This window comes from Geotrypetes seraphini, chromosome 6 (assembly GCF_902459505.1).
Source record: "Geotrypetes seraphini chromosome 6, aGeoSer1.1, whole genome shotgun sequence".
Classification (NCBI taxonomy): Eukaryota; Metazoa; Chordata; class Amphibia; order Gymnophiona; family Dermophiidae; genus Geotrypetes; species Geotrypetes seraphini.
This window is the reverse complement of record NC_047089.1, coordinates 252,075,605-252,101,967: the sequence shown is the minus strand read 5'-3', so window position 1 is coordinate 252,101,967 and position 26,363 is coordinate 252,075,605. Positions and strand designations below refer to the sequence as shown.

The 26,363-nt window shown below is 43.4% G+C and overlaps 1 protein-coding gene across 2 annotated transcripts in view; it reads right to left on the bottom strand.

Annotated features, from left to right (window-relative positions):
• CFAP47 (cilia and flagella associated protein 47) overlaps positions 1 to 26,363 on the bottom strand; it is a 1,062,207-nt gene that overhangs the window by 346,092 nt on the left and 689,752 nt on the right. The gene's annotated exons all lie outside the window — the stretch shown is intronic.

Here is a 26,363-nt window from a genome sequence, read left to right as displayed (position 1 = left end):
GTAAGCCTGAAGTCATTATACCATTGTATAGATCCATGGTGAGGCCCCAGGTGGAATACTGTGTGCAATTCTGGAGGCCGCATTACCGCAAGGATGTGCTGAGACTGGAATCGGTCCAGAGAATGGCCACCAGGATGGTCTCGGGACTCAAGGAGCTCCCATACGAGGAGCGGTTAGGGAAGTTGCGGCTCTACTCACTCGAGGAACGCAGAGAGAGGGGTGACATGATCGAGACATTCAAGTATCTCACGGGCCGCATCGAGGTGGAAGAAGATATCTTCTTTTTCAAGGGGGCATCCGTGGAAAATCAGGGGCAGGAAACTGCACAGTGACACTAGGAAGTTCTTCTTCACTGAAAGGGTGGTTGATCGCTGGAATAGTCTTCCACTTCAGGTGATTGAGGCCAGCAGCGTGCCTGATTTTAAGGCCAAATGGGATAGACACGTGGGATCTATTCACAGAGAAAGGTAGGGGAAGGTCATTGGGGTGGGCAGACTAGATGGGCCGTGACCCTCATCTGCCGTCTATTTCTATGTTTCTATTACTCGTGCCTCCACTGGCAACCAGTGCAGTGATCGGTAATAAGGACTGATATGATCACTTTTCTTCAGTCTGAATATCAGGCGAACAGCCGTATTCTGCACTATTCTTAATTTTCTCACAACTTTCTTTGGTGCACCCAAGTAGACAATATTACAGTAGTCCAATATGGATAATACCAGTAAAATTTAAATAGTATGTATGCTTGTATCGGGAGCCAGTGTGTCTCTAGGTATGCGGTGTGGATATCCCGAATGCAAGCATGAGCATTTAAACCAGCTCTGTGACTGGCTTTTAAGTCATCACACCTATATGCACGTATGTACCAAGTTCTGGCAGACCATAATCCCATATGAATTGCTTATATGCCATTTAACGTTCTATAGTCTTAGCCTGATGTCTTCAGTACGATTGTGAATGCATCTCTGTAACCTGTTCTGGGCTCCTGGGGAGAACAGGCTACAAAACTCAATCAATCAAGCTCTTGCCAAACAGACCCATCTCCTTTTTACAAAACCGCGCAAGAGGTTCTTAGCGCCAGCCAGCGCACTGAATGCACTGTGCTGCTCTGATGCTCATAGGAACTTTATGACTGTTGAAGCAGCAAAGAACATTCAATGTGCCGGATGGCACGAAAACCCTCTTGCACAATTTTGTAGAAGGGAGGGGGAAGGGAAGAACCCCACTTGGACTATAAAGGCCTCACTAATCGACCGTTTATTGCTGCCCTTAAAGCAGGGGTGTCGAACTCAATCGCATAAGGGGCCGAAATCTAACACATAGGCCAAGTCAAGGGCCGAATTTTTAATTGAGATACTTAGGGGTCCTTTAATTAGGGTACGGTAACCGATTTTGCGTGCGCCCCTTAATAAAAGCACCCCTAAGACTTCTACTAAGAGAAGTATAGGGTTACCCCCACGCCAAAATTAAAAACATGAACAAAGTTGTGAGCCTACATTTACATTTATTTTAAAAATTACCATAAATATATGAGAAATCCAGGCAGCAGCAGTAGAGCGCGGTGTACACATTTCAGTGCTACAGAAATTATAAATAATAATGGGGAAAAAGAACCCGTTGTTCGAGTATAAAATGGGGGGGGGGGGGAGATTGCTGGAAGACACCGGACTTGAGAGAGACTTGGGTGTGCTAGTGGATCCATCCATGAAACCATCCGCACAGTGTGCAGCAGCCTCGAAGAAAGCCAACAGGATGCTGGGCATCATCAAGAGGGGCATATCAACCAGGACGCGGGAAGTCATCATGCCGCTGTATCGAGCGATGGTGCGCCCACATCTGGAATACTGCGTTCAATATTGGTCGCCGCACCTCAAGAAGGACATGGCAGTTCTTGAGAGAGTCCAAAGGAGGGCAACGAAACTGGTAAGAGGGCTGGAAAACTTCCCATATGCTGAGAGGCTGGATAAACTGGGGCTCTTCTCTCTGGAAAAAAGGAGGCTCAGGGGGGATATGATAGAGACCTTCAAAATACTTAGGGGCATAGAGAGGGTGGACAGGGACAGGTTCTTCAGACTAAAAGGGACGACAGGTACAAGGGGGCACTCAGAGAAACTGAAGGGAGATAGGTTCAAATCAAATGCAAGGAAGTTTTTCTTCACCCAAAGGGTCGTGGACAAATGGAATGCGCTCCCGGAGGAAGTGATCCGGCAGAGTACAGTACAGGGATTCAAACAGGGATTGGACAGATTCCTGAGGGAAAAGGGGATCGTGGGGTACTGAGGGAGGTGCTGGGGTGTTGCATAAGTATAGACAGCTCACCAGGTCGTGCAGGTGCAAGGCCGGAGGGTTAGGACATTGATGGGAAGATAGGACTTCGATGAGAAACCTAGGGGGCAAGGGGGCCCCTTCTGGTGATTAAGGCAGGTCATGACCTGTTGGGCCGCCGCGGGGGCGGACTGCTGGGTCTGACCCGGCAGAGGCACTGCTTATGTTCTTATGTTCTTATAATGGGGGTTAAAAAAAACCTTATTTGCAAGTCCCTACCCCACCATACAGCATTAACTCCCCCCCCAAAAAAAAAATGTAACCCAATCAAACAAAAACCTCATTTCGAAGTCCTTTCCGAAATATACAGCATTGCAATGAGGATAAAAAAAATGAAACCAATCAAGCAAACGCCTCCTGGGAAGATTAAGTTTAGGCAGGCGGGTGCGTGCAGGCAGGCGGGAGGACCGGGCAGCCGCGAACATAAAAGTGAAGAAAACAGTTTTAAAGACCCCCCCCTGGAATACCACAGCAGGAATGGGGACATTATCATGGTATTCCCATGGAAATGTGGAGAAGTTTTGGACTACCTTAGCCTCTTTTCTTGTTGCCAACGCTGTAATCCTCCATAGCCAACATCCCTGAGTAGCGAGGCAAGCATGCCCTGCTTGTGGGTGGGATCTAAGACTTCTAAGCCAATAGGAAGGACTCCTAAAAGGCAGCTGTACTCTTTGTACCCATGATCTGGAGGCGGAGCAGTGGGAGGCAGCCAATGAGAAGGCAGCGCACAGGGTGACAGAGACTGTGATTGGCCGTGAGAATTAAATGCAGGGAGAACAGCATCGCACAGTATGGCGGTGGCGGCTGCAGCCACGGCTGCGCGATGCGCAAATCTTTATCTGATGCCTTCTGGCGGGCCAGCTTTATCGTAAGTTGGTAATTGTCTCGCGGGCCAAATTATATGACCGTCGGCCAGAGTTTGACTCGTCTGCCCTAAAGCCTAATCAAGAAATTTATAATGCTAGGCCATAACTTTTTGTTTTCTTCAATAAGTTCCTTGAGTACTTAGGGGGCCATCCCATAATATGACTGGAAGGAGCTTACAATGGACCTCTTCTGTCAATTGATTTTTGGGAGTCAGTACTCGTAAGTATAATTGAAGCAGGTATTTAAGGGCACTATAGAGAATCAATGACAGAAGTTCACTGGGCTACGTAGTATAAATAAATGCCACAAAAATATATCAGCAGACTTTAGAAGCCATCCAAGTTGTTCATACTAATAACTTTCTTCTGTTTCTGTTTGTGGCAACCTTCATATATTTGAGTTCAGTTCAGTGGTCATCGCAACCAGGGCTGTCATCTTAATGGATGAGCTAAAGCTGCCTTTGTGTTACCAACTGTGCTAAGGGACTTGTACTCCAATCTTCTCTTGAACGATAACTAGAAATTCATAGGTACAGTGGCGGTACAAGCAGGACTGGCTCAGGCCTGTTACAATGTGCTCACTGCTTTCGGTAATATCTACCTTGGGTTTCTTGTTCCAGAAACAAAATGCTAACCCAACAAATGTAAATACACATCACAAGACATTTTTTTCAAATCATTGATTGAACCATATCCACGTCATTCTCTTCTTGTTTGGGCTGAGAACCTTTCAGCACCACTTGCCTTTATTGTTTGGGGCGGCCACGTTTTTTTAAGTTATTGGTCACGTCTGTCGGCTGCAAGACACCAAAAGCACGGAGGCAAAATACAGCAAGCACAGGAAAGAACAGACTACAATGGATAAAAAAAATTGCAGAAAGAGGATAATGGTAAGCCAAACTGCGATACCACAATAAACCTGTTTAGTTCAGCATTTATATTTATCTATGGTAACTCACAAAACTGTAGCCAGACCTGGTTTCCCATTGGATCAAGGGTCAGACACATAAGAAACAATAGATACAGTTCAGATTGCAAAATGGATTAAAAAAAAATAAAAAATTGAAATCTAGAGCATATGGAATAATGACTGTTTGGAAGGACAGAGAGACTAGCTGTTGGACGCAAACACCAGCAGTGAAATGTTGCATTTTATGTCCGAGACTTCATAATAGAAACATGATGGCAGATAACGGCCAAATGGCCCATCCAGTCTGCCCATCTGCAATAACCATGATCTCTTCCTCTCTCTAGGAGATCCCACATGCCTATCCCAGGCTTTCTTGAATTCAGACACAGTCTCTGTCTCCACCACTTCTACCAGGAGACTGTTCCATGCATCTACCACCCTTTCCGTAAAAAAGTATTTCCTCAGATTACTCCTGAGCCTGTCACCTCTTCACTTCAACCTATGTCCTCATTGCAGAGTTTCCTTTCAAATGAAAGAGACTCGACTCATGTGCATTTACACCACGTAGGTATTTGAATGTCTCTTATCATATTTCCCCTCTCCCTATTGGCTAAGTCTCTTAACATTTGCATCTCCTCTTCCTATAGGCTCTGTGCACCTGCATTGTGAGGTCATAGAGCTGCCCATCCGCAGTAACCATTATCTCTTCCTCTCTCTAGGAGATCCCATGTGCCTATCCCAGGCTTTCTTGAATTCAGACACAGTCTCTGTCTCCACCACCTCTTCCGGGGGACTGTTCCACGCATCTACCACCCTTTCCATAAAAAAGTATTTCCTTAGATTACTCCTGAGCCTATCAGATCTTAACTTCATCCTCTGCCCTCTCATTCCAGAGCTTTCTTTCAAATAAAAGAGAGTTGACTCGTGCGCATTTACACCACGTAGGTATTTAAATGTCTCTATCATATCTCCCTCTCCCGTCTTTCCTCCAAAGTATACAGATTGAAATCTTTAAGTCTGTCCCCATACGCCTTATGATGAAGACTACGCATCATTTTAGTAGCCTTCCTCTGGACCAAGTCCATTCTTTTTATATCTTTTTGAAGGTGCGGCCTCCAGAATTGTACACAATATTCTAAATGAATTATCATCAAAGTCTTATACAGGGGCATCAATACCTCTTTCTTCCTACTAGCCAAACCTCTCCCTATGCAACCTAGCATCCTTCTAGCTTTTGCCTATTGCAGTTTTTGGTACCATCCGCAAAGAGGCAAATCTTATCCGACAGCCCTGCAGCAATATCGTTTATAAAGGTGCTAAAAAGAACAGGCCCATGAACAGAACCTTGAGGCACATCACCGGTAACATCTCTTTCCTCAGAGCGATATCCATTGATCACTACCCTCTATCGCCTTCCACTCAACCAGTTCTTGATCCAGCCTGTCACTTTGGGACCCATCCCGAGGACACTCAGTTTATTTATTAGACGTCTGTGTGGAACACTGTCAGAGGCTTTGCTAAAATCTAAATACACCACAGGTAGCGCACTCCCTCTACCCAATTCTCTGGTCACCCAGTCAAAGAAATTAATCAGATTTGTCTGACAAGACCTACCTCTAGTGAATCCATGTTGCCTCCAGTCCTGTAATCCAGAGGATTCTAGAAACTTGGCTATTCTGTTTTAAAAGCGTTTCCATGAATTTGCTTACCACAGAAGTCAGACTTACCGGCCTGTAATTCCCTACTTCTTCCTTACGTCCACTTTTATGGAGAGGGACCACATCTGCCCTTCTCCAGTCCTCTGGTACCACTCCTGACTCTAGAGACTCATTGAAAAGGTCAGCACCCTTGGATGTACACCATCCAGTCCCATTACTTTATCTAACTTTATTTTAGCTAGCTCCTCACGAACACAACCCTCTGAAAATTGATCAGGGTCTACCACTCCTCCATCCCTATTCATGTTTGTCTTCTGTGGTCCCGCTTTCGGCGCTTCAGCCGTGATCACAGAGCAGAAGTATTTGTTAAGTAATTCAGCCTTTTCTTTATCATCTTCTACAAATTTCTCCCCTTCACCTTTGAGTCTCACAATGTCACCTTTGCACTTCTTCCTATCACTAATATATCTAAAAAAATGTCTTGTCTCCCCGTTTTACCGTGTCAGCTATTTTTTCTTCCATTTCCATCTTTGCTTTCCTGCCTACACGACCTGCCTCTCTTAACTTTTCCAGATATTTTTGCCTGTCTTCCTCTTTCTGTGATCTTTTATAGTTTACTAGTATTTTAGCCCGTTACATTAACGGGTGCTAGAATATATGTCTGTCTGTTTTTATTTCTGTTTCTCTCTCCCTCCCGCTGTCTTTGTTTCTGTCTGCCTCTCTCCCTGGCCCCCTTTTCCCCCACCCTACTTCCCTATATGAATGGGCTTTAGACTTGGCTGTATAAATTTGGGGTTTTTGTATCCTGAGAAAAGTGGATGTGATGCCCACGTAGAAGTGCATACTCACTGTGTAGAGAGGTCTGTGTCGGTGTCTCTTAGGGAGCGCATGTCACTATCATAGAGCGGCGTGCGTCCGTTGTGTTTAGGAGCACGTCGTTCCCTGTGCGCATGGAGCTGCGGCGCTCCCTCTGGCGGCCGCGTGGTGGCACTGTGACCCGGGCTGCGGCCAGGCTCCGGGCAGGGCTACGGCTCCGTCACTCAGCGAGCGAGACCTGGGCGGGCGGCGGCGGGCTGGGCCTCACAGCGCATGCGATTGCAGAGCGGTGGCTGCTGCAGCCTCCAGCCCAGCCCCGAGATGTCCGGCAAAATCGAGAAAGCAGGTAAGAAGAGGCGAGGCGGAGGGGCAGGGGAAGCCGAGGCTGAGCCAGGCACCAGCCAGTGTGGGGCATTTGTAGGCGCGCATGCGCACTCCTTCCTCCACGGACCTACGGATCATGGAAGCACGCCGATGAGAGTGCGCATGCGCCGCTTGGGTTTTATTATAAGAGATGAAAGCTTATTCTCTACCTTCTCAGCTACTACTTGACCTCCATAGTCAAGGAAAAGTTCTCAGCCCATCCAAGAAGAGAATGACATGGATATGGTTCAATCAATGATCTGAAACGATGTACAGTATGTACGCACAAAGATCATAAATATTAACGAGACAAAGTCCCACTTGTACTTATTTCATCATTATGATGTCTCGGACATAAAACGCAACATTTCACTGCTGGCGCTTGCGTCCAACAGCGAGTGTCTCTGGCCTTCCAAACAGTCATCATTCCATCTGCTCTAGATTTCAAATTTCTTTTAATCCATTTTGCAATCTGAACTAAGGAGGAGGTGGTAGAGCAGAGTACGATTTTGGGTTTCAAAAAGGGACTGGACGAGTTCCTGAAGGAAAAGGGGATTGAGGGATACAATTAGACGGTTACTATACAGTACAAAATGCTTTAGAGTAATAGATCACTTACAGGTCATTGACCTGGGGGGCTGCCGCGGGAGCGGACTGCTGGGCATGATGGACCTATGGTCTGACTCGGCAGAGGTGATGCTTATGTTCTTATCTATTGTTTCTTATGTGTCTGACCCTTGATCCAACGGGCAACCAGGTCTGGCTACAGTTTTGTGAGTTACCATAGATAAATATAAATGCTGAACTAAACAGGTTTATTGTGATATCGCAGTTTGGCTTACCATTATCCTCTTTCTGCAATTTTTTTTTTTTTTTATATTTAAAAATTTTATTAAATTTTCATAAAATACAAACAATATTCTCACAACATTGCAGCATACAAATCATGATGTTCCAGTGCCCACCCATTCACTACCTAATACAGCAAAATCCTTGCGAACAAAGGAGCACCACCCCACACTGGATTCCCCTACCCCTATGTCCCATCAAGAACAACACTCCCTACCCCGCTCCTCCCCTCCAATTCCAGAAAAGAGGGCACGCTGTGATTTACGCAAATTTTTTTATCCACTGTAGTCTGTTCTTTCCTGTGCTTGCTGTATTTTGCCTCCGTGCTTTTGGTGTCTTGCAGCCGACAGACGTGACCAATAACTTTAAAAAAACATGGCAACCACACACAATAAAGGCAATTTTCAGGGTTTTGAGCTGCAATATCAAGTTATTTGATCTTTAATGTCGCTGCTGTGTCATCGCAACCCCTCCTCGAGATACCAGTTTGTTAATGAACTAAACTAAACTTTAAGTTTCTATACCACATCATCTCCACAGATGTTATGGAGCTCGGCACGGTTTACAAGAACTTAAAATATAGGAAGAGAAGGAAGAAAAAAAAAAAGCTCCATATGTGATGATGGCATCACTGCAATGAGAAAGCATCTGTCCATCGAAAAGTTTGTGAGCCATCTTATTACATCAGGTAAAATTTCATTACAGTTCTGTCTCTCTGAGTCCACCTTGCAAAAGCTGCCGTTGATGCTATCTTGGTAATTTCCTTTGAATCGTGTACTCCATCAGCGGTAGGTTTGGATGTCAACTATAATGTTTTAGTTTCTTTTGAGACTGTAGAAAAGTCTCTTAAATGATGCTTCAATTGTAAGCATTTGCTTATTGACCTCCCTCAGAAAGAACCCAGGGACAATTTCATTCTAGGCTTACAATAAGATAAGCCTGAATGTTATGCCGGGTTTTGAAAAGTTTCCAGGTAGCAGTGACGTTGAGATAGCATCTGCCCTTGCAACGCAGTGACATCATACGCATGCCCACATGCGTGCGATGTCATCGTGTCATACCAGCACATGCGCAGGTTGAGGGGTGGGGCTGGGGGCGTGTCTCGGGCAGAACGGGGGAGGGGCCATGAGTCCTGAAAATCTGGTAACCCTACCCATCCCCCACCCTTCCACCATCAGGTCAACTAATTACCCCTCGCCCTCCCCCTTTGGGGTGCAACGGGGTCCCTTCTGAGATCCTGTCTGGTTCTTAGCCAATTCATCACTATGCCCACAGCTCCCTGTACTGTCTGGGACGTGCCTCCATCACCAAGGCAGATCCCACCCATGCCTTTTGGGTGGTGGAAGTGCCGAGCCTTTGCCCTGTCTGCCAACGCAAGTCCAAGCTTTTCCTTGCAGAACAACTGTTGCTTTGAAGCCACCACAAACTTTCCCAGGCAGCTTCTGTCTTTTTTTTTCTGAGCTGCTTCGCTGTTTTTCTGAAAGGCCCACTCTCAAGTTAGAGAATGACATGGGGACATATTTGTCCCCTTCCCCGCAGGACCTCAGTTTCCCCGTCCCTGTGAGTTTTGTCGCTGTTCCTGTCCCTGTCCCATTTCTGTAAGCTCTGCTTTAACCGCACAAGCCTCGAACACTTATGATCTTAAAGAGTTTGAGGCTTGCGCAGATGAGGAAGGAGCTCAGGCATTGGTGGAATGAGGCATGATGACATCACAATCTGAGCTCTAGAATGTTGCCACTTATGATCTTAAAGTGTTTGAGGCTTGCGCGGATGAGGACGGAGCTTAGCCATTGGTGGAATGAGGCGTGATGACATCACAATCTGAGCTCTAGAATGTTGCTACTTATGATCTTAAAGTGTTTGAGGCTTGTGCGGATGAGGACGGAGCTTAGCCATTGGTGGAATGAGGCGTGATGACATCACAATCTGAGCTCTAGAATGTTGCTACTTATGATCTTAAAGTGTTTGAGGCTTGTGCAGATGAGGACGGAGCTTAGCCATTGGTGGAATGAGGCGTTATGACATCACAATCTGAGCTCTAGAATGTTGCTACTTATGATCTTAAAGTGTTTGAGGCTTGCGCAGATGAGGACGGAGCTTAGCCATTGGTGGAATGAGGCGTTATGACATCACAATCTGAGCTCTAGAATGTTGCCACTTATGATCTTAAAGTGTTTGAGGCTTGTGCAGATGAGGGCGGAGCTTGCAGGGATGGGGCAGGGATAGGAAAATGAGTTTCCGCGGGGACGGGGAAAAATTTGTCCCCATGTCATTCTCTATCTCGTGAAATGAAATGAACGAAGGCCACAGTTTTATACCATATTTAGAGGCTGGGTCCAATTAAATGAGCAGGGCAAACAAACTACACAGAACAATCATTTTAAATAGAAAAAAATGTTCATATCATTGCTTTAACTATGGCCTGTCAGCTCTAAATTAAAATACTGCTTGCGCAGGGTTGATTTTCTCTTCTTTATCGCAATGCACCAAAAAGCATCTGAATCTGTCTTGCACATTAGGACATAATAGAGTAGGAAAGAGAAAGGTAAATAGAAGGAAAATAAAGCAATCTACCAGTCTGGAGTAATTTCGTCTGGATCGAATTGTCCCCTAGAATGTTAATATAGCATATTAGGAGTTTTTCAGGCTCGGAGACAGAAAAATAACTGAATGCTTTGTACACACTCAGCTGGTACATCTCTTTGTCCTCAGCCAGCGCCAAGTAAGATCCTGTCCTAAAAATAATACCATAAGACAGAGCAGTAACATCGAACGTTCATCTCTTTTCTTCTGGGCATCCCTGGCAGGGACTGGCTTCCCTTCCCATATACTGGATACGGCACAATAATACTTTGCTGATGATTAGATTCAGTTCAGAAATCCTTTTGCTAAGGTGCACTATGAATGGGCTTTGCGCATTGCTCTCCAATCTTTCTCGTGCGAATTTGAGACAGCTCTGACGGTTGCCAAAAGATTTCAGGCTTCCACATTTAAGCCTGTACTAGTTAAATACATCATTGAAAATTCTTCATCAGTGTTTTTAGCAAAACCTTGGTGTAGTTTCTACAATTCTCTGAATGCAAATTACTACTACTACAACTATGAATGATTTCTATAGCACTACCATACGTACGCAGCGCTGTACAGTCACAAAGAAGACAGTCCCTGCTCCAAAGAGCTTACAATCTAGACCAGTGGTTCCCAAACCTGTCCTGGGGGACCCCCAGCCAGTCAGGTTTTCAAGATATCCCTAATGAATATGCATGAGAGAGATTTGCATATAATGGAAGTGACAGGTATGCAAATCTCTCTCATGCATATTCATTAAGGATATCTTGAAAACCTGACTGGCTGGGGGTCCCCCAGGACAGGTTTGGGAACCACTGATCTAGACAGACAAGACAGATAAACAGGATGTCATGGATACAGACTGGCTGGGTTGGAGGGCAGACGGGAGTACAGGACAATCAAGCTATTGTGACATCACTGATGAGGGTGGCTCTTATTGGTGGAATGAGGGATTATGACATCACAATCTCAGTTCTGCTTCCCAAAGACTGAAACTCTTCACACTACTACTATGAATGATTTCTATAGCACTACCAGACACACGCAGCGCTGTACAGAGTCACAAAGAAGATAGTCCCTGCTCCAAAAAGCTTTCAATCTAGACAGACAAACAGGATGTCATGGATAGATTTAAGGAGAACGGTTAATCAGCTGGCTGGGTTGGAGGGCAGAGGGGAGTAGGGTTATGGATTGAAGGCTAAATCAATTTCAGCCTGCTTTTAAACAGGGTAAGGGAAGGGGCTTGGAGGACAAACTCAGGTACTTTATTCCAGGCATAGGGAGCAGTTAGATGAAAAGAACGAAGTCTGGAATTCATAGTTTCTCTAGCTTTGGCCTACCACTGCAATACACATGCATCTAAATATGAATCCTGACCTTTGACCTCTCATACGATAGTATGTACATATTACGCAGGCACAGTAGGTCCTACACCTGCTCTATTCCAGCCTTCATCCACATCAGGCCTACGGCAATCCTTTTTTCCACACTGTTAATGCACCATCCAAGTGGGCAAGCTTGAACTTAACAAATTTGCAGGACTTGAGGAACGTTTCAGCCAACTGTTTGAGGGCCAATATATGCCACCCTGAGGATTCACGTTGGAGACCATTGGCTTAGCACTTCCTAACATGGGATTTTCTTGCACGTTAAGCCCATTTTCAATCATTTTTTTTCAGATAAGCTACTTTTATAACATAACATAAGTTTTTATTTATATATCGCATAAGCCTTGCGGTTCTATGCAGTTTACAAAAGAGGAAAAGCTGACCAAAGTCAGTGAGCTACAACATAAGGGGGAACTGCAATTAACAGGTTTACAAAAGTTAACAATTGGGGTTGGCGAGAAGGAAGAGCAGGGCATAAGGCTGAGTAGTGATTTGTAGAAGAGACGGCCAAATGAGGCAAGATGGGACAGTAGTTGGTGTTACATCTCTTAAGTCTCTCGAAGAAGGACTGCAGAATTTGGAGAACAGGTGTGTTTTTTGGGGCCTTCTGAAGAGCATGTGGTCAATTCTGAGTCTCTGGAGGTGGCTTGGTATGATAGGAGCCTGTACCCTTCTCTTCCACTGCCAATTCCAGACTTCACTCCATTCATCTAGCTGCCCCGTATGCCTGGAATAAGCTACCTGAGTTCGTCGGTCAAGCCTCTTCTCTTCCCTTGATCAAAAGCAGACTGAAAATCCACCTTTTGGAGGTAACCTTCAATTCATAATCCTACTCCCCACTGCCCACTACCCTGGCCAGCAGATTCACTTTCCCCCTAATTGTATCCATGGCATCCTGTTTGTCTGTCTTGTCTGTTTAAATTGTAAGCTCCTTCGAGCAGGGACTGTCTCCTTTGTGACTCTACAGCGCTGCGTATGACTGGTCGTGCTCTAGAAACAATTCATAGTAATAGTAATATTTAGTAAGCAACATAGTAACATAGTAGATGACAGCAGATAAAGACCCGAATGGTCCATCCAGTCGGCCCAACCTGATTCAATTTAAATTTTTTAAATTTTTTCTTCTTAGCTATTTCTGGGCAAGAATCCAAAGCTCTACCCGGTACTGTGCTTGGGTTCCAACTGCAGAAATCTCCGTTAAAACCTACTCCATCCCATCTAAACCCTCCCAGCCATTGAAGCCCTCTCCAGCCCATCCTCCTCGAAATGGCCATATACAGACACAGAGCATACAAGTCTGCCCAGAATTGGCCTTAGTTCAATATTTAATATTATTTTCTGATTCTAGATCCTCTGTGTTCATCCCACGCTTCTTTGAACTCAGTCACCGTTTTCCTCTCCACCACCTCTCTCGGGAGCGCATTCAAGGCATTCACCACCCTCTCCGTAAACATTGCTCTTGAATCTACCACCCCTCAACCTCAAATTATGTCCTCTGGTTTTACCATTTTCCTTTCTCTGGAAAAGATTTTGTTCTACGTTAATACCCTTCAAGTATTTGCACGTCTGAATCATATCTCCCCTGTCTCTCCTTTCCTCTAGGGTATACATATTCAGGGCTTCCAGTCTCTCCTCATACGTCTTCTGGCGCAAGCCTCCTATTATTTTCGTCGCCCTCCTCTGGACCGCCTCAAGTCTTCTTACGTCTTTCGCCAGATACGGTCTCCAAAACTGAACACAATACTCCAAGTAGGGCCTCACCAATGACCTGTACAGGGGCATCAACACCTTCTTCCTTCTACTGACTACACCTCTCTTTATACAGCCCAGCATCCTTCTGGCAGCAGCCACTGCCTTGTCACACTGTTTTTTCGCCTTTAGATCTTCGGACACTATAACCCCAAGGTCCCTCTCCCTGTCCGTGCATATCAGCTTCTCTTCTCCCAGCATATATGGTTCCTTCCTATCATTAATCCCCAAGTGCATTACTCTGCATTTCTTTGCATTGAATTTTAGTTGCCAGGCATTAGACCATTCCTCTAACTTTTGCAGATCCTTTTTCATATTCTCCACTCCCTCTTCGGTGTCTACTTAAGAACATAAGAACATAAGAAGTTGCCTCCGCTGAGGCAGACCCTAGGTCCATCCTGCTCAGCGGTCCGCTCCCGCGGTGGCCCATAAGGCCCATTGCCTGAGCAATGGTCTATACCTATCTATACCCCTCAATCCCTTTTTCTTCTAGGAATCTATCCAAACCTTCTTTGAAACCATTTAATGTTTTCTTGTCTACAACAGCCTCTGGAAGCGCGTTCCATGTATCTACCACCCTCTGAGTGAAAAAGAACTTCCTAGCATTTGTTCTAAACTTGTCCCCTTTCAATTTCTCCGAGTGCCCCCTTGTACTTGTGGCGCCCCTTAATTTGAAAAATCTGTCCCTGTCTACTTTTTCTATGCCCTTCAGGATCTTGAAGGTTTCTATCATGTCTCCTCTAAGTCTTCGTTTCTCCAGGGAGAAAAGTCCCAACTGCTTCAATCTTTCGGTATATGGGAGATTTTCCATTCCCTTTATCAGTCTAGTTGCTCTTCTTTGTACTCCCTCAAGTACCGCCATGTCTTTCTTGAGGTACGGTGACCAGTACTGGACGCAGTACTCCAGATGCGGCCGCACCATTGCACGATACAGCGGCATGATGACTTCCTTCGTCCTGGTCGTAATACCCTTCTTAATGATACCCAGCATTCTGTTTGCTTTCCTAGAGGCTGTGGCGCATTGCGCCGATGCCTTCAGTGTTGCGTCTACCATCACTCCCAGGTCTCTCTCCAGGTTGCTGACCCCTAGTGGTGTTCCCCCCATTTTGTATGTGAACATCGCGTTCTTTTTCCCCACGTGCATGACCTTGCATTTCCCCACGTTGAAGCTCATCTGCCATTTTTCGGCCCACTTTTCCAGCTGTGTTAGATCCTTTTGAAGATCTTCGCAGTCTTCCCTGGTTTGAGCCCTGCTGTATAGTTTGGTGTCATCTGCAAATTTAATGACCTCACACTTGGTTCCCGCCTCTAGGTCATTTATGTAGATATTGAACAGGAGCGGTCCCAGCACTGACCCCTGCGGAACTCCGCTTGTGACCCCTTTCCAGTCTGAGTAGTGGCCCTTTACGCCAACCCTCTGTTTCCTGTTTGCCAACCAGATTTTGATCCATCGGTGGACCTCCCCTTGTACCCCGTGGTTCCATATCTTTTTAAGCAGTCTCTCATGTGGCACCTTGTCGAAGGCTTTTTGGAAGTCAAGGTAAATGATGTCTATAGATTCCCCTTTATCCATCTGGCTGCTCACCCCCTCAAAGAAGTACAATAAGTTAGTGAGGCATGACCTACCCTTACAGAAGCCGTGTTGACTCGGTTTTAGCTGCCCATTTTTTTCGATGTGCTCACAGATGCTGTCTTTAATCAGTGCCTCCATCATCTTTCCCGGGACTGAGGTCAGGCTCACCGGCCTGTAGTTTCCCAGGTCTCCTCTTGCGCCCTTCTTGAAGATGGGCGTGACATTTGCTATTTTCCAATCCTCCGGGATCTCTCCGGTTTTTAAGGATAGGTTGCATATCTGTCTAAATGGCTCCGCTATTTCGTTTTTTAGCTCCTTGAGTACCCTTGGATGAATGCCGTCCGGACCTGGTGATTTGTCGCTCTTTAGTCTGTCAATCTGCTTGAGTACATCCTCTTGGCTTACTTCTAAATCGACCAGCTTATCGTCTTGGTCTCCTATAACGATCTCCTCGGGTTCCGGAATGTTGGTTATATTTTCCATCGTGAAGACTGACGTGAAGAACTCATTTAACCTGTCAGCTATCTCTTTCTCTCCTTTTACTACTCCCTTTCTGTCACCATCGTCCAATGGTCCCACTTCTTCTCTCGTCGGTTGCTTCCCCTTGACATATTTGAAGAACGACTTGAAGTTTGTTGCTTCCTCTGCCAGTCTCTCTTCGTATTCTCTTTTTGCTTTTCTAACCATTTGGTGACACTCCTTCTGGTGTTCTTTGTGCACTTTTTGGTTCTCCTCTGTTTGGTCTTTTTTCCATTTTCTGAACGATGCCTTCTTGTCGCTTATTGCCTTCTTCACTTCATTTGTTATCCACACTGGATTTTTTGTTCTATTTTTTTTGCACCCTTTTCTGAACTTGGGGATGCATAGGTTTTGCGCTTCGTGCACAGTCTTCTTGAGTAAGGTCCAGGCTTTTTCTACGGATTCCGTCTTCCCTATGTTGCCTTTGAGTTTCTTTCCCACTAATTTCCTCATGGCATCATAATTTCCTTTTTTGAAGTTGAGTGCCGTCGTTGTGGTTCTTTTCCCCTTTGATGGTCCAATTTCAAGCCTGCACTGGATCGTGTTGTGATCGCTGTTACCTAGCGGGGGTAATACCGCCACCTCCTTTGCTGGCCCTCCTAGTCCGTTGAAGATTAGGTCAAGAGTGGCATCGCCCCGTGTTGGTTCCGTGACCAGTTGCTCCATGAAACAGTCCCTCGTGACCTCTATGAATTTGGTCTCTCTTGCGCAGTTTGAGTGTCCAATACTCCAGTCTATCCCAGGATAGTTGAAGTCCCCCATCACCACCACATTTCCGCTTCTGCATACCTGTCTCAGTTCAGCTTCCAGCTCCTGGTCGATTTCTTCCGGTTGTCCAGGTGGGCGGTAGTACAGACCCAATTTAATGTCTGCCCCTGCTCCTCCCTGTAGTTTCACCCATAGTGATTCCAAGCCATCCGCCCTTACTGTTGTTTCCATCCTGGCTGATGGTATGGAGTCTTTTATGTACAGCGCTATTCCTCCACCCTTTTTATGTGTCCTGTCTCTCCTGTACAGTTTGTACCCTGGTATGGCCACATCCCATTTATTTTCCTCTGTCCACCACGTTTCTGTGACTCCAATTATGTCTAGGTCCTTATTGCTGGCAGTGATTTCCAGTTCTCCCATTTTGGCCCTCAGGCTCCTAGCATTTGTGTATAGGCAGTTTAAGACCAAGTTTTTTGTCCTCTCATTTTGTTTCCCTCGTGCTTTGGTACTCTTGCAGTTTTCTTCATGGTTTACCAGCCCCTGAGCTTTGTCCTCTGTTACAAATCTTGGTATCATCTGCAAAAAGGCACACTTTTCCTTCTAACCCTTCAGCAATGTCACTCACAAACATATTGAACAGGAACCAAACCCTTTAACTAAAAATTAATGTGGTAGCACCTACTGTGTCCTATTTTGCCCTGGATCGGTTTCATAGAATCTTGCTACTATTTGGGTTTCTGCCAGGTACTTGTGACCTGAAATGGTCACTGTGGAAAGAGGATATTGGGCTTGATGGATCACTGGACTGACCCAATATGGCTGTTCTTATGTTCTTAGGAGGTGCTAATAATTCCTGCATTATAGCAACATTAATCAGTTAAGTCACACTGTCAGCAACACTAGCCGGTCAACATGTCCATGCCCAATCTCCAGCCATGACAGTCTTCCTTCCGGAAATAAATAACATGCACTTAGAGCATGCCAACAGTGAAATTACCAGAAGATGCTTTAGCGCATCTTGGGGCAAGGCTTCATAGGTGCTCTAGGGCAGTGGTTCCCAATCCTGTCCTGGAGGAACACCAGGCCAATCGGGTTTTCAGGCTAGCCCTAATGAATATGCATGAAGCAAATTTGCATGCCTATCACTTCCATCATATGCAAATCTCTCTCATGCATATTCATTAGGGCTAGCCTGAAAACCCGATTGGCCTGATGTTCCTCCAGGATAGGGTTGGGAATCACTGCTCTAGGACTTAGAAAAAGGGTCCCTAAATTAGGGAGTTGAAAGTCAGAATTGGATTCTGGATAAAGTAGTCTAGATTCTGCGTTTGTCCACAGGTGGTCCAACAGGTAGAGAAAAGCAACAGCAAAACCTAGAAGAATCCTTTGGTGCAATAGGAAAAGGAGGTGAAAATGTCTCTCTATAAGTTTCTGGAAAGATCTCATTCTGGAGACTGTACCTTTAAAAAGATCTAAACAGAATGGAGTTGGTCTGGGGGTCAGCAAACAATCATAAAGTGTGAGGGGACAGACAAAGATCTCAATATGTACTGTTCAAGTTCAAGTTTATTCGTTCTTAATGAATCGCTTATTTAGATTGCTAAGCGATGTACAACATAATATACCGTATTTTCACGCATATAACGCACACGTTATACACGATTTTTACAGAAGGCTTTGAGCATGCGCAAATGCTCAAAGCCCAGTCCAGCCCGGCACAGGGAAGATGGAGGATCTCCCTGCACCGCACAGCCCAGCCCAGCCCAGCACAACGAGGGAAGATCTTCGGGCACTGGCACTGGCATGTCCTGTGCATTGATGCTGGTGCCGGTGCCCAATCGGGTAAGAGATGTTTTGCGGTACTGGGGGGGTTGTAGGATCGCGGGGGAGGGGGGGTGACGCGAGCGGGGGGGGGGGGAGGAGGCCAGTTAGCAGGCCAGAAGAGTAAGCGGGAGTGGGAGGAGGTTATAGCAGCATGCGCAGTATACGCGTATGCGTGCTATATAAAAAATTTTTTACAGACATGCTTTGGACCCGCGCGCTATACGCGTATGCGTGTTATACACGCATGCGTGTTATATGCGTGAAAATATGGTAAACGTGCAGATAAAATATTGGTGCTGACGTACAAAATGACTTTCATATTGTGGATTAAAACTTACAAGAATTGTGTGGGAAAATGGGGAGAAAGTTACAATCTTTAAATAGGAGAAAAAGAAAAACAAAAGGAATGAACAAAAGGGGGGGTAATTTTGGCTACTTAAATAAAAATTTGTTAGTTTGAAAGCTAAGAATCATATGCATCTTTAAAAAGATATGTTTTTAATCTTTTAATTCTCTAATGTATTGAGGTAGGAGGTTCCATGATTGGGGGGCCATTACAGAAAACATGTCGTGCCGTCTAATTCCTATAACTTTCTTTTTTTTTTTTTTTATAATTCTTTATTCATTTTCATATTTTACATGAAGTGTACAAAATATTGAGTTACAACTAATGAATACACAATATCACTTTTATATCTATTACATAATATTCTGAACAAATTTTTTATCCCCTCTCCCACCCCCCACCCTTCAAGTACTTTCCAATCACCTTATACATATTGTATACCATATTATAACATGTTATGTAAAATTATTTTCACTACCCCCCTCCATGTGTGCCGAAAAGAAGAAGATAAATCCTATTATTCATTCAGTACAATACTTTGTCAATGGCCCCCATATTTTTATAAATTTAGGATATGTCCCTCTTTGTATTGCTATTACTCTTTCCATTTTGAATATATGACAAATTGTATTCCACCAAAATGTATAATTAAGGTTACTATGATTCTTCCAGTTATTGGTTATATGCTGAATGGCAACCCCTGTCATGACTAGTAAAAGCTTGTTATTTTCTGGTGAAATTTGACTTTTTTTTCTCATCATCATTCCAAATAACACTGTATCATATGATATTGCTACATGATTTTCCATCAATTTATTAATTTGTGGCCAAATTGCATTCCAAAAACTTTTAATGTAGGGACAGTGATACAGTAAATGATCCAACGTCCCAGGTTCCAGATTACAGTGCCAGCATTTATTGGACTTAGAACTATCTAATTTTTGCAAACGTGTAGGGGTCCAAAAAGCTCTATGTAATAAAAAGAACCAAGTTTGTCTCATAGATGCTGACACTGTACATCTCATTCTCCAAGACCAAATTAGTGGCCATTGAGATGCAGTAATTTGATGCTTAATCTCAATGCTCCAAATGTCTCTTAGACCATTTTTTGGTTTTTTATTCAAATATCCAGATATTAATTTATACCACAATGCGGCTTGATGCCCTAGGAAGTCTGCTTGGAAGCATAAGAACTCTAAACTATATTGATTATTCAATGTTTTCCATTCAGGAAACCCAACCTGAATGGCCTGCTTCAATTGCAACCATTTAAAACTTTGTTTTTTACTAAGACCAAATCTATGTTGCAATTGTGAAAATTCCAGCAGTTTACCTTCCGAAATAACATCATTCAGAGATCTAATGCCTGCAATAATCCAGTCCTTCCAAAGGATTTGAGCTCCGCCAATTTTAATCTTGGAGTTTATCCATAAAGACTGATTAGTTGACTTGTTTATTGGGATAGGTGTTAATTTACTAATAAACCTCAACGTTTTCCAAGTATCCATTAATATCTTATTTTCTCTGTATCTTCTAGGCATGTTGATACTTGGAAGATGAACTAAATTTAGGGGAAACATAAGGCGCCATTCCAAATATAACCAATCCGGTGCATTATCTATCAGTTCTGGGAGGATCCAATACATACCCTGACGTAAAATATAGGCTTGATGGTACCTATAAAAATTTGGAAAATTTACCCCTCCCTCCTTAATTGATTTTTGCAAAGATACCAAAGCTATTCTATGCATTTTACCAAGCCAAAGAAATTTCGTTAAAATGCTATTAAGCTTTTTATAAAAGGACCCCTGAAAATAAATAGGTATCATACTCATTTGGTAGCAAACTACAGGCAAAATCATCATTTTAATAGTTTGAACTCTCCCCCACCAAGAAAGATGTAACGGATTCCATTGCTCACATAACTCTGTAACTCTTTTCAATACAAACTTTTCATTTTCTTTTACTGTATCTTCAATTGTATTTTTAACTTGAATGCCAAGATATTTAAATCCTTCTTCTTTCCATATGAACGGAAAAGCGTCAAATAATCCTTTTACACAATGACATTTAAAGGTATAAGTTCAGACTTACTCCAATTAATTTTATAACCTGAAAATTTGCCAAACATATCAATTAATTCCAATAGACAAGATAAGGTAGACTCTGGATTCCTCAAATAAAGTAAAATATCATCCGCATAAGCCGAAATTTTATATTCCATATCAGAATATGGAATACCCTGTATCCCCCTTGCTTGCTGTATTGCTAACAATAAGGGTTCTAATACAACATCAAATAACAAAGGAGATAAAGGACAACCTTGTCTAACTCCCCTCTGCAATTGAAAACCATCAGATATCATATTATTAATATTTAATCTTGCAATCGGGAAGCTATACAATGTTTTTACCATTTGTATAAATCCAGAACCTATACCAAACCATTCTAAAGCCTGATACATAAAATTCCATTCTACCCTATCAAACGCTTTTTCTGCATCCAAGGAAACTGTAAAAGCCGGTTCATCCATTATTTTTGATAAATTTAACATATGAAACAATAATCTAGAGTTATTAGAGGAATGTCTTTTAGCAACGAAAGCCGTCTGATGCGTGTCTATTATATGTGGGAGAGCTTTGGCTAATCTCAAAGCCAAAATTTTCGCCAAAAGTTATTATCCACATTTATTAAAGATATAGGCCTGTAGTTTGAAACCAAAGTAGGATCTTTATTTGGCTTAGGCAAAACAATTACTATTGATTCAGCCATAGTACCTTTAATATCACCTTTTATAAGTTGTGTCTGATATAAATTTAGTAAATATGGGGAAAGGACATTTTGAAATGTTTTATAAAATTCTACTGTATAACCATCACCACCTGGAGCGGATCCAACTCAAAGAGATCTCAACGCTGTTTCTAATTCTTTTAATGATATAGGTTCATCTAAACTCCGTTTTATATGATCAGGAACCTTAGGTCCAATAATTAAATCTAAAAATTTTTACCATCTTTTTGCCTCTCCAAATAAGGCTCGGAAGAATACAGGTTCTTATAAAATTTTAGAAATTGCTTTAAAATTATATCCGTTTGATTGGTTATTATACCATTATCATCTTTTATCCCATTAATGTTAGTTCTTCTTTTTTTTTGCTTTAAGATAATTTTCCAATAATCTTCCCGCCTTATTAGAATTTCCATAATACATTGTCTGTTTGGAAAACAAGTCCCTTCTTATCATTTTTGAAGCTAATTCGTTATATTTACCTTTTGCTTTCAAAAGAGCTTGTAATACATCATGTTCCCATTTGCTTACCAATTTAGTTTCTAGTATTTTAATTTCTTTTTCTAACTCTATATACTGTTTTTTAATCTGTTTCCTAACAAAAGCCGAATATGATATAATATGACCTCTCATAGTCGCTTTAAAAGCGTCCCATACATTTTCAATAGATGTATCTTCCACTAAATTAATTTGAACGAAATCACTAATTTGTGTTTTAAAATTTTCCAAAAATTTTTCATCCACAAGCAATGCATTATCAAATCTCCAAAGAGGTCTTCTGTTTTCTAATTGATCTAATTGTAAATCTATCCATACTCCCGCATGATCCGAAATGATAATGGGATCAATGGAAGCCTTAATCACTTGCTGCACCTTATGTGATGAAATAAAAATATAATCTATTCTTGAAAATGATTTATGAACCTGTGAACAAAATGAAAATTCCTGATCATTAAAATGAAGAATACGCCATATATCCTTCAAATCACAACCTATGTCATTTTAGCACAATGGGTGTTGAAATGAAGGGATAAATACTAAGACTAGATTGGTGGATATTGAACAAAAAATTAAATATAAAGAACTATGGGACTTTTGTTTGTTGGAAAAAGAAGAATATGCAACAAAGAACAGGAAATAAAAATGGATAATTCCTATAACTTTCATCGAGGGAACGGAAAGAAGATTGTGGGAAGTCGAGCGGAGAGATCGTGTAGTGCTGTATGGGATTAACCACCTATTAATAAATTGTGGTTCGTTAAAACTCAAAGCTTTAAAAACTAAAAACAGTCATTTAAAAGTAATGCGGTGGCTTACCGGAAGCCAATGGGATTTAATCAACAGAGGGGTAACATGATCATATTTTTTCGCATTGTGGATCAGTTTCACGGCAGTATTTTGGATTAATTGCAGCCTTCTTTTTTCTTTTTGAGTGATATTAAGAAGGAGGGAGTTACAATAGTCTATTTTGGATATTACCAAGGAATGTATTAAAATATTAATAGATTTAGACTCTAGGAATTTGGCAAGTGAACGAATTAAACATATATTTTGAAAGAAAGATGGAAGAGGGGAGATGGGATAGAGACATTGAAAATCATCCATGGCATAAATGCACATAAGACAAGTCTCTTTCCATTGGAAGGAGCCTCTGGAATGAGGGGGCAGATGATAAATATGAAAAGTAACAGACTCAGGAAGAATCTAAGGAAATAGTTCTTCGTACATGGAGATGATGAAAATGGTATGTGTATTCCGGAAAGCTTGGAACAAGTATCTTTGACTCTAAGAGAGAGGAAGGGATAGTAGATAGGATAGACAGGCAGTGGTCGTTATCAGCCTTCATTTTTCTGTTTCTATGGGGAAGAGGCAGTTCCAGAAAGAACATGGAACACTTCCCCCTTCCCATTCGCGATTTCACATAATCGCAAATTTTTTTTTTGGGGGGGAGGGGAAAAAAACCCCTGGCATCCTGGCCTTACCTGGTGGTCTAGCTGGTTTTTGAGGCAGGAGCGATCTTCCTACGCTCCTGCCCCGTGCAGATAGCCATTAAGAAATGGCTGTGGGAAGATCGCTCCTACCCCAAAAACCAGCTAGACCACCAAGTAAGGCCGGGATGCCAGGGGAAGGCGGAAGGGAGGTGGGTGTGGGTCAGAGCCGGATATTCGCGGTTTTTCACCATTTGCGGTCCGGCTCTGCCCCTATCCCCTGCGAATAATGAGGGAGAAGTGTATGTGTTTGGGGATGGGATTTCTATTGTTGGAAGAAAGGATCAGGAGGGGTCCAGACATGTTAGGGAGGGGGAAGGTCTGGGAGGTCTGTTACAGAAGCTATGCATATGCCAGTCAATATTCAATGCCGGCACCTGCCTTTTGTGTGATCCCATCTGCCCAGTTAGCTATGTAGGCACCAACAGTGGTGTAACTCCCAGCTCTTCTCCGACTCCACCCCAGAACACCCCATTCTTTCTTGGATTTCAGATGGCTAGATAGTATCGCCTAGTTAAGTGAGGCTGAATATCAATGGCTGGTCCGCCAGAGTGACCTGAACAGGGAGAAACCTCTACTGTTCACTAATATCGCTTTGAAGATATGAGTTATGCAAGTATGAACTATCAAAGCAATAAACCCGTAAGAAAATGAATGATTAAAATGGGTAGTATTATGTTGATCTCAACTTAGTGGCAGTGCTGTATACTGCCTTGTGGAAAGTCCCTGGTTTTACCCTCTAGTTTGGTCTTCTATTCCCTAGGTCTGTTGGAGCTCAGAATGCTGAAAAGCATCGTTTAAACTCATGGAAGGAAGCAGGGAAGTCATTTTCATCATTATGGGGGACATGTAGTAATTGAATTTAGAGACCATGATATAGGATTTTGGATCTATCAAGTACAGTGGTACCTTGGATTACGAGCATAATCCATTCCAGGAGCATGCTCGTAATCCAAAATGCTCGTTTATCAAAGCGAGTTTCCCCATAGGAAATAATGGAAACTCGCTTTGATGCGTTCTCCCCCCCCCGAGAACCGGCATTGCTCCACTCGAAGGCCCCCCCCGCAATCAGGCACCCCCCCTGCGATCCGGCACCCCCCCTGCCTCGAACCGGCACCCCCCCCACCACGATCCAACCCCCCCCGCCACGATTGGGCACCCCCCTGCCACGATCCGACCCCCCCCGACACGATTGGCACCCCCCCCCGACACAATCCGACATCCCCCCAACACAATTGGGCACCCCCCCCGCCGCTTCTTACCCTCATCTGGGCACTCTTGAAAATCGGCTTCCTCCTCTGCTGGGCCTTGAGCATCTGAGCACGTTCAGAACGTGAACTCGCAAGCCTTGAGCATGCTCAGATGCTCAAGGCCCAGCAGAGGAGAAGGCCGATTTTCAAGAGTGCCCAGATGAGGGTAAGAAGCGGCGGGGGGGTGCCCAATTGTGTCGGGGGGGGGTCGGATCGTGGCGGGGGGGGGTGCCCAATCGTGGCGGGGGGGGGTCGGATCGTGGCGGGGGGGGTGCCCAATCGTGGCGGGGGGGGGTCGGATCGTGGCGGGGGGTGCCGGTTCAAGGCAGGGGGGGGTGTCAGATCGTAGGGAGGGTGCCGGATTGCGGGGGGGGGGTGCTTGTAAATCGAGCCATGCTCGGTTTCCGAGGCACCGATTTTGCAAATGTTTTGCTCATCTTGCAAAACACTCGCAAACCGGTGCACTCGTAAACCGAGGTACCACTGTACTTGTGTCCCAAACAATTCATTATTAGAGATAGATGTTGGTACTGATGGACCTCAGCATGACTTTTCATATGTTCTTATGTAAAATTCTGGAACAAATCGTGTTGCATTGGCTCAAACTCAGAACTAATGGCGAATGACCAGACTCGGAATTCTATGCCCTCGTTCTCTCATGCATGGACTACTGCAACGCGTTATTCATTGAACTCACAGCAAAGAACATAGAACGTCTCCAGCGTGGTGTCAGGATACGTGACGACCAAGCTTCCTCCACATGTGCCGAAGAGGTTCCTCTGCTTCCAGGATGAAATACGCTTCAGAATGCCCCCGGGTTGTGCCCTTCAACTGCAAATCGCCAAACGACGTTCCTACTCCTACTTCTACTTCATACCAAACCATTGGAATCAACTGCCCCCACAGATCAGATCCCTTAGGAAAGCAATGAAAATATACCTCTTCACCTAATTCCCTTGCCTTCAGCCGCTGGATTACAAAGAAATGTGTTTTGGTACTAGATCTTCAGTATATGTCACACTAGGATAAAAACTTGTATTGAAAATCTTATGTATGTTGGTATTAGATCCCTAGTATGTGTCGAGTTAGGATAAAAACTTGTATTGGAACTACGGCAAATTGTAACCTGTTCACTGTATATTATAAATGTTAACCCGTAACCTGTTTTGAGCTCGTTGGGGAGAACGGGATAGAGAGCTGGAGGATCTATCAGTTCAAAATCCTTGATAAAATTGATTCTTAATTCACTTCAGCACCGCAGAAAGAAGCTTCAGTTTGTGTACTGAAATAATGTTCCAACTGCCCCGTTAATTGGCTCATGTTTATGTTTATTAAAAACTTTCTATAGCGCATACCAGCCAACAAATGATCCGAGTGATTTACAAAATATATAGAAAATGAAGAATTAAAAGAAAGAGGTTTGGGGTTTTTTCCCTAAAATTCATAAAATTCTATGACAATCAAAATAACAATAATAAAAATTAAGAAAGTAATACAAACGGAAAATTTTCTTAACAAAAGAGGTGGTTATTAAGTTATAAAATCTTTGTAGGATTACTGGTCAATGATTTGCCGACTGCTTTAGTAGATATGAAACACATTCAATCTACATGATTATTTTTATTTCTAATTGATTATCTATATTTGTTTTGTTATTGTAGATAACAGACCATCAATCAAACTCAAAGAATCATCACCACATATTTTTACCCATGGCAAAGTATGATGTAATAATTATGGATCATCGTAGGAGCCTTAAAAATAAAAACTTCTGTGCATTACACATGGCAAATCCTTATAAAATTGCCCCAAGAAGTCGATCAAAAAATAAATAAATTACTCTGACCACTTGTCCACTTCTAGTATATTTCTAAGA